Source organism: Odocoileus virginianus, chromosome 5, assembly GCF_023699985.2.
Source record: "Odocoileus virginianus isolate 20LAN1187 ecotype Illinois chromosome 5, Ovbor_1.2, whole genome shotgun sequence".
In the NCBI taxonomy this organism is placed as follows: Eukaryota; Metazoa; Chordata; class Mammalia; order Artiodactyla; family Cervidae; genus Odocoileus; species Odocoileus virginianus.
The window spans coordinates 18,064,178-18,077,010 of NC_069678.1; the positions used below are offsets into that span (position 1 = coordinate 18,064,178).

Genomic DNA, 12,833 nt, shown 5'->3' on the forward strand with positions numbered 1-12,833 from the left:
CCCAAAAGACAACATATGATATGATTTTATACAGTCTGAAAACAGAAATTAAACACTGTATCATTTAGGCATAATTTGGTAAAGAATTGACCTGCAATGCAGGAGATCCTGGTTTGATTCTTGGGTGAGGAAGATCTACTGCAGAAGGGATAGGCTACCCACTCCAGTATTCTTGGGCTTCCCTTGCAGCTCAGCTGGTAAAGAATCTGCTTGAAATGTGAAGACCAGGGTTCGATCCCTGGGTTGGGAAGATCCCCAGAGAAGGGAAAGGCTACCCACCTCAAAAGCCTGGCCTGGAGAATCCCATGGACTATATAGTTCACGAGGTCTCAGAAATATAGTTCACGAGGTCTCAGAAAGTCTGACATGACTGAGAGATTTTCACTTTCATGATTGCCATCATGTGGGTGTGATTATTAAGAGTAATTTAATCAACAAAATGAGATTGTCAATTTCTCCCTTTATCTGTTAATATCTGTTTTATGTATTTTGGTGCTCCTATGTTGTGTGCATATATATTTACAGCTGTTACATTTTCTTGGATTGATCCTTTGATCATTTGATAATGGCTAGTCTCTGGTTACAGTCTTTGTTTTAAAATCTACTTAGACATAAGTACTGCTACCCCAGTTTTCTTTTGATTTCCATTTGCATGGAATACATTTTCCCCATCCACTCACTTTCAGTCTGGATGTGCCTTTAGATTGGAAGTGATTCTTTTATAGGCAGCATACACATGAGCCTTGTTTTTGTACCCATTCAGCCATTCTATGTCTTTTAATTGGACCATTTAGACCATTTAAACATTTAAAGTAATTATTGATAGGTATGTAGGGCCACCCAAGATGGATGGGTCATGGTGGAGAGTTCTGACAAAACGTGGCCCACTGGAGAAGAGAATGGCAAACCACTTCAGTATTCTTACCTTGAGAATCCCATGAACAGTATGAAAAGGCAAAAATATAGGACACTGAAAGATGAACTGCCCAGGTCAATAGGTACCCAATATGCTACTGAAGATCAGTGGAGAACTAACTCCAGAAAGAGTGAAGAGACGGAGCCAAAGCAAAAACAACACCCAGTTGTGGATGTGACTGGTGATGGAAGTAAAGTCTGATGCTGTAAAGAGCAATATCACATAGGAACCTAGAACGTTAGGTCCATGAATCAAGGCAAATTGGAATTGGTCAAACAAGAGATGGCAAGAGTGAAAATCAACATTTTAGGAATCAGCGAAGTAAAATGGACTGGAATGGAGGAATATAACTCAGATGACCATTATATCTACTACTGTGGGCAAGAATCCCATAGAAGAAATGGAGTAGCCACTATAGTCAACAAAACAGTCTGAAATGCAGTACTTGGATGCAATCTCAAAAACAACAGAATGATCTCTGTTCCTTTCCAAGGCAAATCATTCAATATCACAGTAATCTAAGTCTATGCCCCAACCAGTAATGCTGAAAAAGCTGAAGTTTAGTGGTTCTATGAAGACCTACAAGACCTTCTAGAACTAACAAATGAAAGAGATGTCCTTTTCATTACAGGGAACTGGAATGAAAAGTAGGAAGTCAAGAAATACTTGGAGTAATGGACAAATTTGGCCTTGGAATACAGAATGAAGCAGGGCAAAGGCTAACAGAGTTTTGCCAAAAGAACACACCAGTCATTGCAAACATCCTCTTCCAATAAAACACATGGACATCACCAAATGGTCACTGATGAAATCAGATTGATTATATTCTTTGCAGCTAAAGATGGAGAAGCTCTATACAGTCAGCAAAAACAAAACTGGGAGTTGACTGTGGCTCAGTACATGAACTCCTTATTGCCAAATTCAGACTTAAATTGAAGAAAGTAGGGAAAACCACAAGACCATTCAGGTATGACCTAAATCAAATTCCTTATGATTACACAGTGGAAATGACAAATAGATTCAAGGGTTAGATCTGATAGAGTGCCTGAAGAACTATGGATGAAGGTTCATGACATTATACAGGAGGCAGTGATCAAGACCATTCCCAAGAAAAAGAAAGGCAAAAAGGCAAAATGGTTGTCTGAGTAGGCCTTATGAACAGCAATGAAAAGAAGAGAACTGAAAGGCAAAGGAGAAGTGGAAAGATATACCCATTTGAGTGCAGAGTTCCAAAGAATAGCAAAGAGAGATAAGAAAGCTTTCTTAAATGAACAATGCAAAGAAATAGAGGAAAACAATAGGATGGGAAAGACTAGAGCTCTCTTCAAGAAAATTAGAGGTACCAAGGGAACATTTCATGGAAGATGGGCACACTAAAGGACAGAAATGGTATGGACCTAACAGAAGCAGAAGATATTAAGAAGAGGTGACAAGAATAAACAGAAGTATACAAAAAAGATCTTCATGACCCAGATAATCACTGTGGTGTGATCACTCACCTAGAGCCAGACATCCTGGAATGTGAAGTGAAGTGGGCCTTAAGAAGCATCACTGTGAACAAAGCTAGTGGGGGTATTGGAATTCCAGTTGAGGTATTTCAAATCCTGAAAGATGATGCTGTGAAGTGCTGCACTCAATAGGGCAGCAAATTTGGAAAACTCAGCAGTAGCCACAGGATGGAAAAGTTCAGTTTTCATTCCAATCCCAAAGAAAGGTAATACCAAAGAATGCTCAAACTACTGCACAACTGTACTCATCTCACACGCTAGCAAAGTAATGCTCAAAATTCTCTCAGCCAGGCTTCAACAGTACTTGAAACATGAACTTCCAGATGTTCAAACTGGATTTAGAAAAGGTAGAAGAACCAGAGATCAAATTGCCAACATCTGTTGGATCATCAATAAAGCAAGAGAGTTCCAGAAAAACATCTACTTCTGCTTTATTAACTACACCAAAGTTTTTGACTGTGTGGATCACAACAAACTGTGGAAAATTCTGAAAGGGATGGGAATACCAGACCACCTGACCTGCCTCCTGAGAAATCTATATACAGGTCAAGAAGCTACAGTTAGAACTGGACATGGAACAACAGACTGGTTCCAAATTGGCAAAGGAGTACATCAAGGCTATATATTGTCACCCTGCTTATTTAACTTACATGCAGAGTCCATCATGAGAAACGCTGACTGGATGAAGCACAAGCTGGAATCAAGACTTCCAGGAGAAATATCAATAACCTCAGATATGCAGATGACACCACCCTCATGGCAGAAAGCCAAGAAGAACTAAAGAGCCTCTTGATGAAAATGAAACAGGAGAGTGAAAAAGTGGGCTTAAAACTCAACATTCAGAAAATGAAGATCATGGCATCAGGTCCCATCACTCCATGGCAAACAGGTGGGGAAACAGTGGAAACAGTGACAGAATTTATTTTGGGGGGCTCCTAAATCACTGCAGATGGTGACTGCAGCCATGAAATTAAAAGATGCTTGCTCCTTGGAGGAAAAGTTATGACCAGCCTAGACAGCTTATTAAAACCCAGAGACATTACTTTGCCAACAAAGGTCCATCTAGTCAAAGCTATGGTTTTTCCAGGAGTCATGTATGGATGTGAAAGTTGGACTATAAAGAAAGCTGAGCACTGAAGATTTGATGCTCTTGAACTGTGGAGTTGGAGAAGACTCTTGAGAATCCCTTGGAGGGCAAGGAGATCCAACCAGTCCATCCTAAACAAAATCAGTTCTGAATGTTCATTGGAAGGACTGATGTTGAAGCTGAAACTCAAATCCTTTGGCCACCTGATGTGAAGAACTGACTCCTTCGAAAAGACCCTGATGCTGGGAAAGATTGAAGGTAGGAGGAGAAGGGGACAGTAGAGGCTGAGATGGTTGGATGGCATCACCGACTCAAAGGACATGAGTTTGAGTAAACTCTGGAAGGTCATAATGGACAGGGAGGCCTGGCGTGCTGCAGTCCATGAGGTCGCAAAGTGTCAGACACAACTGAGCGACTGAACTGAACTGAACTGACCTACTTATTGTCATTTTGTTCATTGTTTTGGGGTTGTTTTTGTTGTTCTTTTTTGTTCCTTACTTCTTTTGTTCTCTGGGTTATCAGCGGAAACAGTTTCAGAAGGCGTGGCTATTTTAACTGTGAAGACTATCACAACAGGCTGGCTCCATATAACATCTGTCGGTATGCTTTGTTGGTCCCTTCACCCTAGTTATTCCAAGACTGAACCACTTTTCTCCTTAAAATATCTCAATGTTCATAGTTTTGCCACCTAGATCTCACATATTTATAGTTAAATTTATCCCCAAATATCTTATTTTTTATTGTTATCATAAGTGGAATTTTTTGTTCCGTTATGTTTTCTGACTTGTTATTTAAATAAAAGGGAGAGTTACTGATTTCCATACATAGAGTTTTGTCTCATGGCCCCACTGTGATGGGTTGCAGTTTTTTCTTGATTCTAAAGGAGTAGAAATAATATACAAAGAAGAAAGTATTCCTTCTCTAAGATTCCAAGAGAGCAGAACCAGAAACCCAACTCTGTTGCAAGCCTAACATATGAAGGAAGACAAAGGCATCTTACAGTTAAAAAATGGCTGAGTCCAGGACAGGATTGCAGAAAAGGAAAGGACAAAGTTGCCTGCAAAAAGGCTTAATGTGCTACTGAGTGAATTGCTCAGCCATGTGGAGACTAATATATATGAGACCTATTATGGGTTGAATTGTGTCCCCCCAAAAGATGCTGAAGTACCAATCCCTAGTACCACAGGATAGGACCTTATTCAGAAATAGAGTCTCTGGAGAAAATCACATTAAGATATGTCTTTAGGGTAAGCCCAAATCCGATATGACTGATTTCCTTATGAAAATGGAAAATTTGGACACAGAGACAGGTACATCTTGTGAAGTTAAAGGTGAAATCTCAGTGATGCATCTACAAGTCAAGGGATGCCAAAGTTTGGTGGAAAACAACCAAAAGTTAGGGGAGAGGCATGGGACAGATTTTCCCTCACACCCTTCAGAAGGAACTAGCCCTTCTGAAATCTTGATCTCAGACTTTCAGGTTCCGGAACTATGAAACAACACATACACACTGGTCACTCAGTCGTGTCCAACTCTTTGAAACCTCATGGACTGTATCCCACCAGGCTCCCATCCATGGAATTCTCCAGGCAAGAATACTGGTGTGGTCTGCCATTTCCTTTTCCAGGGGATTTTCCTGACCCAGGGATCGAACCCAGGCCTCCTGCATTGCAGGCAAATTCTTTACCATATAAGCCACTCTTTGCTGTCTGAGCCCCCAGTTTGTGGTGTTTTTCTACAGTAGCTCCAACAATCTGATACAGGATCCTAACTAGAGAAAAGAAATTGTTCTCGAAGTGTGGTTCCAAGACCAGCAGCATCAGAATCACCTGGAACTTGCTACAAAAGCAAATTCCTGAGTCCTCCTCTATATCTGCTGAATCAGCAACCCTGGAGGTATTCTAAGGTGTCTTCTAGATTATTCTGATGCACTACAGTTTGAGAACCACAGCTCTGGAAAAAATTCCACATTCTTGGACAGTGGGAAGCACTCTGGAAAATGGGAATCTGAAACTGTTGGAATACACATAACAAAATTTACCATCTTAACCATTTTAAGAGTGTATTTCAGTGGTATTAATTACATTCTTACTGTTGTACAAGAGTGAGCTCAACAGTCAGCACTGTTTGTCTTGCAACACTGAAATTCTATATGTATTAAATAATAACTCTCCATTTTAATCCTCCTTCCAGTTCCCAGGAACCACCATTCTACTTTCTGTCTCTATGATTTAAATACATTTAAGCATTTAAGCAAAATTGTACAGGATTTTTTCTTTTCATCACTGGCTTACATTAATTTACATGATGTCCTCAAGGTTCATCTATGTTGCAGCATTTCAGAATTTCCTTCCGTTTAAAGGTTGAGTAATATTCCACTGTCTGTTTTACCACATTCTTGCTTATTCATTTATCTGTCAGTGGACATTTGGTTGTGTTCCTGTTTTGGCTACCATGAAGAATGCGTCTATGGACAAGATATACATATGTCTTCAAGAACTGCTTTCAATTCCTTGGGGTATATACCCAAAAGTGGAATTGCTATATCATATGGTAATTCTACCAATACTTTTTTAAGGAACTGCCATATTTTGTTCCATAGGGGCCATACCATGTAACATCCTCACCAACAGTGCATAAGGGTTCAATTTCTCCACATTCTTTTCATCACTTATTATTTTCTTCTTTTTTAATAAAGACCATCCTAAGGATATGAGGTGATATCTCATTATAGTTTTGATTAGCATTTTCCTAGTGATTAGTTGTGTAGGCCATCTTTTCTTGTGCTTGATTGGATTTTTATATCTTCTTTAGAGAAACGTCTATTCAAGTCCTATGCCCATCTTTGAATTGAGTTTATTGTTGTTATTTCTGTTATTAAGGAATTCTTTATGTATATTGGACATTAATCTCAGGTCAACTATAAGATTTGTAAATATTTTTCCCATTCTGCCTTTTTTTGCTCTGTTAACAGTCTAATAATATATAGTATTTTTAATTTTCATGAAGTGCAATTTGTCTACTTTTTTTTTGCCTGTGCCTTTAGTATTATATTCAAGAAACCATTGCCAAATTCAGCATTGTGAAGCTCTGGCCCTATAAACTCATATGCATCTCTCAGCACTCAGCTCAGAAGTGCTGTGGTCACCAGCCCTTATACTCCAGTAGAATTAGGTGTCATGCAACCCCTCAGTAGTATTTCTGTTATACCTAAGATCCTTCATATTATACTTCTGTTTTTGTGTGAATGTCTGTCCTGCCAGACACTGAACAAATCACAGGCAGTCTTAGTGTCTCCCATGCCAGCAGTGTATCTGCTCCCTGCATGCTTGTTAAAGCGCAGGGGGGCACATGTGCACACAGCGTCACATCTGCTTTGCACCATGGCTGGAAGGAGCCATGGGGACCAGGCTGTCACAGGGAGGAGGAATACACACGCATTTGGCTCCACCTTCAGCCCCTTGGTGACTTGTTAAGACCAGCCTGGAGTCATGTGCTCAGAGCAGAATAACCAGCCCAATGGAGAGACAGGTTTATTTCTATTGTAATGGGTAATAGTTAGTTTATTTCAGTGAACCAGAAGTTGGCAGCATAATAGCCTTCATGGGGGATGCCACACACTCGTCACTGGCCATCAGACCTGAGGTTCTCCCTGCCAGGCAAGCTGCCTCATCTTGCCTGGGAGAGAGACAAGCTGAGGAGGAAGAAGAGACAGGATCTCAGTGTCACGTGCCAGCAGCTAAGGACCCTTGTCTCAGACTGTACACTTGTGGAGGGATGGGTCCTAAGTAAACTTGCTTACTCTTGACAACTCAGGCCCTGAGCAGCCCAAGGGCTCCCTGCTCATCCTGCCTCTGGCCATGAGACATCCCACAGTGACTAGGAAAAACAGGAGTTGAGTGATCCCTGGCCTGGGCGGACACGGAGGCTGCCACAGGTGAGAGCTGAGTCCACCTGCCCTTGACATCAGTGCACATTGTGACTGACGACCAGAGAGAGAGCACCTGGTGGGGAGGAGGGTGGCCTGAGTGAGGCCAGGGGAGTCCAGGATTCTTCCAGTAAGCCCCCTGCTCAGTGAGAATCTGTGCAGACACTTCAGGAGTGAAGAGGTCAAGTTTTGCTCTGAAAAGCTAAACCTCAGATCAAAAATGACAACATCTTGTGTTTCTCAAGCAATCTCGGCTCCAAAAGTTTCCCACAGACTGCTCCTGCACACAAGCCTCACCCAACTCAGGCAACTGAGCAGCTTATCCCAAGGCTGAGCATAAACAGTGGTGCTTCTGAAGCCCCAGCCCTTCCAGTTCAGTCCTCAAAGGTGCACGATGTCAGTGCCTGGACAGAGGGTCCTATAGCCCTGGCCCCGGAGACGCAGCAAGGAGTAAAGGAAGACCACATTCCCACACACACTCACACCATGGTCACACCACACCCACACACACGGACAGACAATCCGTAAGCGCCCAGGGGGCCCCTCAAGGGTTCACATGATCCACATTACACCTGGCGACTGCCTCCAGCACACAAGGCTCTGACTACTCTCTCGTTATTAAACACATGCACTAGACAAATCCACAGTGAATTCCTCTGAAAACAAGAGGCAGAAAACAGCATTAAGAAACGTGCTAGAAACAGCCTGTTTAGGTCACCTTAGAGATTCTCTGTGCCCAGTACTCCAGCCTGACTTGGAACCCATTCGCTCTGTAGACAATGGTGGTGCATCTGGCCTCAGTCTTGGACTTTTCCCCACCCTGAGACCAAAAGCCAGTCCTCAGAGAGGGTCCCTGGTCTGCCAGAGGCTTGAAAGGAGAAATTCACGTGTACTGGAAGAATATCACCAAACATCTACAAAGGCGCCATGACCATATTAGCAGGTTTACTCACTCTGATCCTGGCCACACTTTTCTTGTTCTCCTTTAAAGTCTCAGATTCTCAACAATAAATAATGACTGCTTTGTATTTTACATCAAAGGCTCAGCCCCCATGAAGGCTATTATGCTGCCAACTTCTGGTTCACTGAAATTAACTATTACCAGTTACAGTAGAAATAAACCTGTCTCTCCATTGGGCTGGTTACTCTGCTGGTTACACATGACTCCAGACTGGTCTTAGGAAGTTAGCAAGGGGCTGAAGGTGAGGAATAAAGAGTCTGACGCCAAATTTCTTCATTCCAAACCATGACTCTCCCATATATACCCTGGGATGTGGGGCACATTCCTGAACCTCACAGTGCTTCAGCTTCCTCATCTACAAAATGGATCTGGTAAAAGCTCAGAGGTCAAGAGTAGATTAAAGGAGACAGTACACATAATATCCATAGAGGAGAATCAGGCTATAGTAAAATAAAGGTTACCCAACATAACTGAATTCTATGCCTTTTCTATTATGAGTTCAGAAGGGCAAAATGACTTGCGATAGCCAAGGGGTAAGTAAAAAGATGCAGTTTTCTGGGCATCACAAAATCAGACCACAGGTATTGCCAGGCTGTGGTCAGTACATTCCCCCCTACATTTCACAGGGAGTTTTCACGAGGTATAAGTAAGTCATTACACAAGGACACTAGCTTTCATTCTCTGATACATGCTGCCATTCTTTGAGGGCAAAGGGGAAACAGTGCTTGCTCAGTAACTGATACCATTTCAAGACGAGTCAAAGTAAGATCTTTCCATTTTCCTGGATTCAGCCACTCAGGAGCTCTGCATTCCCAACAGCCGAGGGCACCATAAACGCTCTTACTCGTCCTCGGTCATGCTCTCTCTCTCCCCAAAGCCCAACCTCCACTGAATGCTCCTCTCTCGCGGGTCTCTTCCCTGGCCTGGCTCAGAATTTCAGGGAGAAGAACAGGAGCCATCAGAGAATCTAGGTCAGGGGAACACGAACCATAGGACCACATGACCAGCCTTAGTCACTTCTTCAGTCTCTACACTCAGGAAACCACCCCCAGCCAGCAGCCCCATGTACCTGGGAGAACCAAGCAGATTCTGTCCCAGTCTCCGGAAGAAGCCAGTGTCGGTGTGGTACCTCAGCAGGGAGCTGTTCCTCCAGTGCTGCAGGGGGGACTGGTTGGGCACGTGCCAGATGCCCAGGTCCTGGGCCTGGATGTCGTAGTAGCCAGGGTTCTGCAAAGGGACACACACTCAGGCTTACTGACCCAGGAGGTGCCACCAGCCAAAGACCCACACACACAGCCCTCAGTGGAGCTGAGAGCTCAGGGCTCCAGGGAACAGGTGCCCAGCAGTGCTCAGAAACCCACCCTCCTCCAGTAGATAATGAGACCCCACCACCCAAATAGCCTTGGTTGGAGGAAGCTGTGATTCAATACATGGACTTCTGTCCTTCTTCTCCAGCCCCACCTCCACATCCCCATCTCCTGCCTTCTCTTCCACATGCTCTGCTCCAGCCACACCCCACTCCCCACCCTTTCCACCTGGGTGCTCAGTGCCACCCACCTTGTAGTCATCACTGGAGGCCGCCTCTGCAGACCCAAACGTGTTGTAATTGGCCCAGCTGCAGTCCCCCTCTGGGTAGTCAGCACTGTTGCCCTGCTGACTGGACCACTGATCACCCAATGTGCGTTTTCCAAGCGTGTTATTCTCATGCAAACTGGCCACCAGGGTCCAGCCACCACCTTCATGTCACAGAAACTCTGGTAGATGACACCATTCTCAGTGAGGAGGTGATACAGGCCATCTGCAGAGGGAACCAGTCAGAGACCCCCTGTCTGAGAGCACAGGGTCTATCTCAGGCCCAAAAAAAAAAACGATCCGGTGAACAAGAAACATGGCCAAAGGGTTCCTCTTCCGAGTCTTATCACTGAGTGTCCTTACTGGCACAAGAGGTTCCCTGAGTTCAGAAGACCATGCCCCATGACTGAGGCAGAGCATAGAATTATCAAAACTTCCAATGATATTCCTCAACAATTTAAACATTGAAACCCAGTAATTCCACTCCTGGATATATACCCAAGGCAATTTAAAACAGCAACTTACATGCTTGTACACCAGTGTTCACTGCAGCATTATTCACAACAGCCAAAAGAAGGTAACAACCCAAGAACCCACCAACAGATGAGTGGATAAACAAACCGTAGCGTGTACATACAATGGATAAGAAGGTGGACTTCCTGGCAGTACAGTGAATAAGGATCCACCTGCCAATATAGGGAACACAGTTTCAATCCCTGGTCTGGGAAGATTCCATATGTTGGTGGTGGTATTCAGCCACTAAGTTTTGTCCAACTCTTTGTGACCCCATGGACTGCAGCACACCAGGCTTTCCTGTCCTTCACTATCTCCCAGAGCTGCTCAGACTCATGTCCACTGAGTCTGTGATGCCATCCAACCATCTCATCCTCTGTTGCCCCCTTCTCCTCCTGCCCTCAATCTTTCCCCACATCAGGGTCTTTTCCAATGAGTCAGCTCTTCTCATTAGGTGGCCAAAGTATTGGAACTTCAGCTTCAGCATCAGTCTTTTCAATGAATATTCAGGAATGATCTCCTTTAGGATTGACTGGTTTGATCTCCTTGCTGTCCAAGGGACTCTCAAGAGTCTTCTCCAACACCACAATTTAAAAGCATCAAGATTCCACATAGCACAGAGCAACTAGGCCCATGCGCCACAACTACTGAAGCCCATACACCTAGAGCCTGCGCTCCACAATAAAAGAAGCCACTGCAACAGAGAGTGGTCCCCACTTGCCACAACTAGAGAAAATTTGCTCAGCAACCGAGACCCAGCACAATCAAAAGTTGATACACTATTTTTAAAAAGGAGTAAGGTTCTGACACTGCTACATGGATAAGCCTTGAAAACATGAAGTAAACTGAGACATTAAAGGCAAGTATTGGTGCCTCAGTCATGTCCGATTCTTTGTGACCCCATGGACTATATAGCCTGCCAGGCTCTTCTGTGCATGGAATTCTGCAGGCAACAATATTGAAGTGGGTTGCCATTTCCCTCTCCAAATACTGCATTATTCCATATATATGAGGTACTTAGAAAAGTCATAGAGACGGAAAGTAGAATAGAATTTAACAGGGACTGGGGGAGGAGAGGAATATGAAGTTATTGTGGATGAGTACAGAGTTTCTGTCTCAGGTGATGAAAAACTATGGGAAATCGTGATAACAGCCGCACAACACTGTGTAGTCGATGCTACTTAACTGTACACTTAAAGTGATAAAATATCGATTTTTAAGCTATCTAACTTTTATCACAATTTTTAAAAATCTCCTAGTGGGACTTCCCTGGTGGTCCAGTGGTTAAGAATCTGCCTACCGATGCAGGGGACACAGGTTTAATCCCTGGTTCAGGAAGATTTTACATGCCTCGGGACAACTAAGACCATGTGCCACAACTACTTAAGCTCCCATGGCCTAGAGCTCATGCCCAACACGAGGAGCCACTGCAGTGAAAAACTCATGCACCACAGCTAGAGGGTGAGCCCCCACTCAGTGCAACTAGAGAAAGCCTTCACTCAGCAGCAAAGACCCAAAAATAAATAGGCAAAATTAAAAAATAAACTCTCAGTGGACATAAACCTTACTGTCCTTCTGGGCTCAGGGTCAACACTTCATCACCTACCACACGCACCGCAGCACCTCACTCTGATTTTCTTGTAGCTTCTGGGTAGAGATGGAGAGAAAAATGACAGGTCCATTTTTCTTTCCATGGCATAGGCATAACCAAAGTACTGACCACAGCTAGATGATACACAGAGTTTTGTTCTTACCACTGGTTTGACACAAAGCCCAGGCTCTCCTTGCTCCCACCCCAGTCCCATTCCTCCACTGGAGCGAAGCCTCACTGCCTGGGATGTAAGGCCCTGCAGCGTCCAGCATCCCACTGGCCCAGTGTCCATCACAGGTTTATTGCGCCCCTCCATCCACATGACCTCACGCTTCTTCCGGGCCCTGCCCTGGGCACTGGGCTCTCAAAGAAATCATGCATTCCCCCAAGAGTTTACATCCACAGAAATATACGTTGAGAAGAATAAATTTAAAAAGAAAGACAAGCTGAGGAGAAAAAAATGAGAGAATCTGAGATGAGACTGTACTGGCCAGCCTGGGGACAGGGGATTGTCTGTGGAAAGGATGTCAGTGGTTACTCAGAGAAGGCCTCCTCGTCCTAGTGCTAATCGTGAGCGAGTGGGCATGACTTTACAGTAGAAAGAAAAGAGAATGCAAAGCAAGAAGCCTAGCATGCCCTCAGGCATGGAAAAAAAAACACAGCATAATCCACCTGTCAGGAAGTGTCAGTAGTTTAATGTGGCTGAAACAGGAGGTGTAAGGTAGGAAGTGGTGAGAGCAGGCCAACAGTCCAACAG

The 12,833-nt window shown here is 43.9% G+C and overlaps 1 pseudogene; it reads right to left on the reverse strand.

Annotated features, from left to right (window-relative positions):
- Positions 1 to 8,877: 8,877 nt before the first annotated feature.
- LOC110134669 (intelectin-1-like) lies at positions 8,878 to 12,184 on the reverse strand (annotated as a pseudogene).
- Between the last annotated feature and the right edge of the window lie 649 nt (positions 12,185 to 12,833).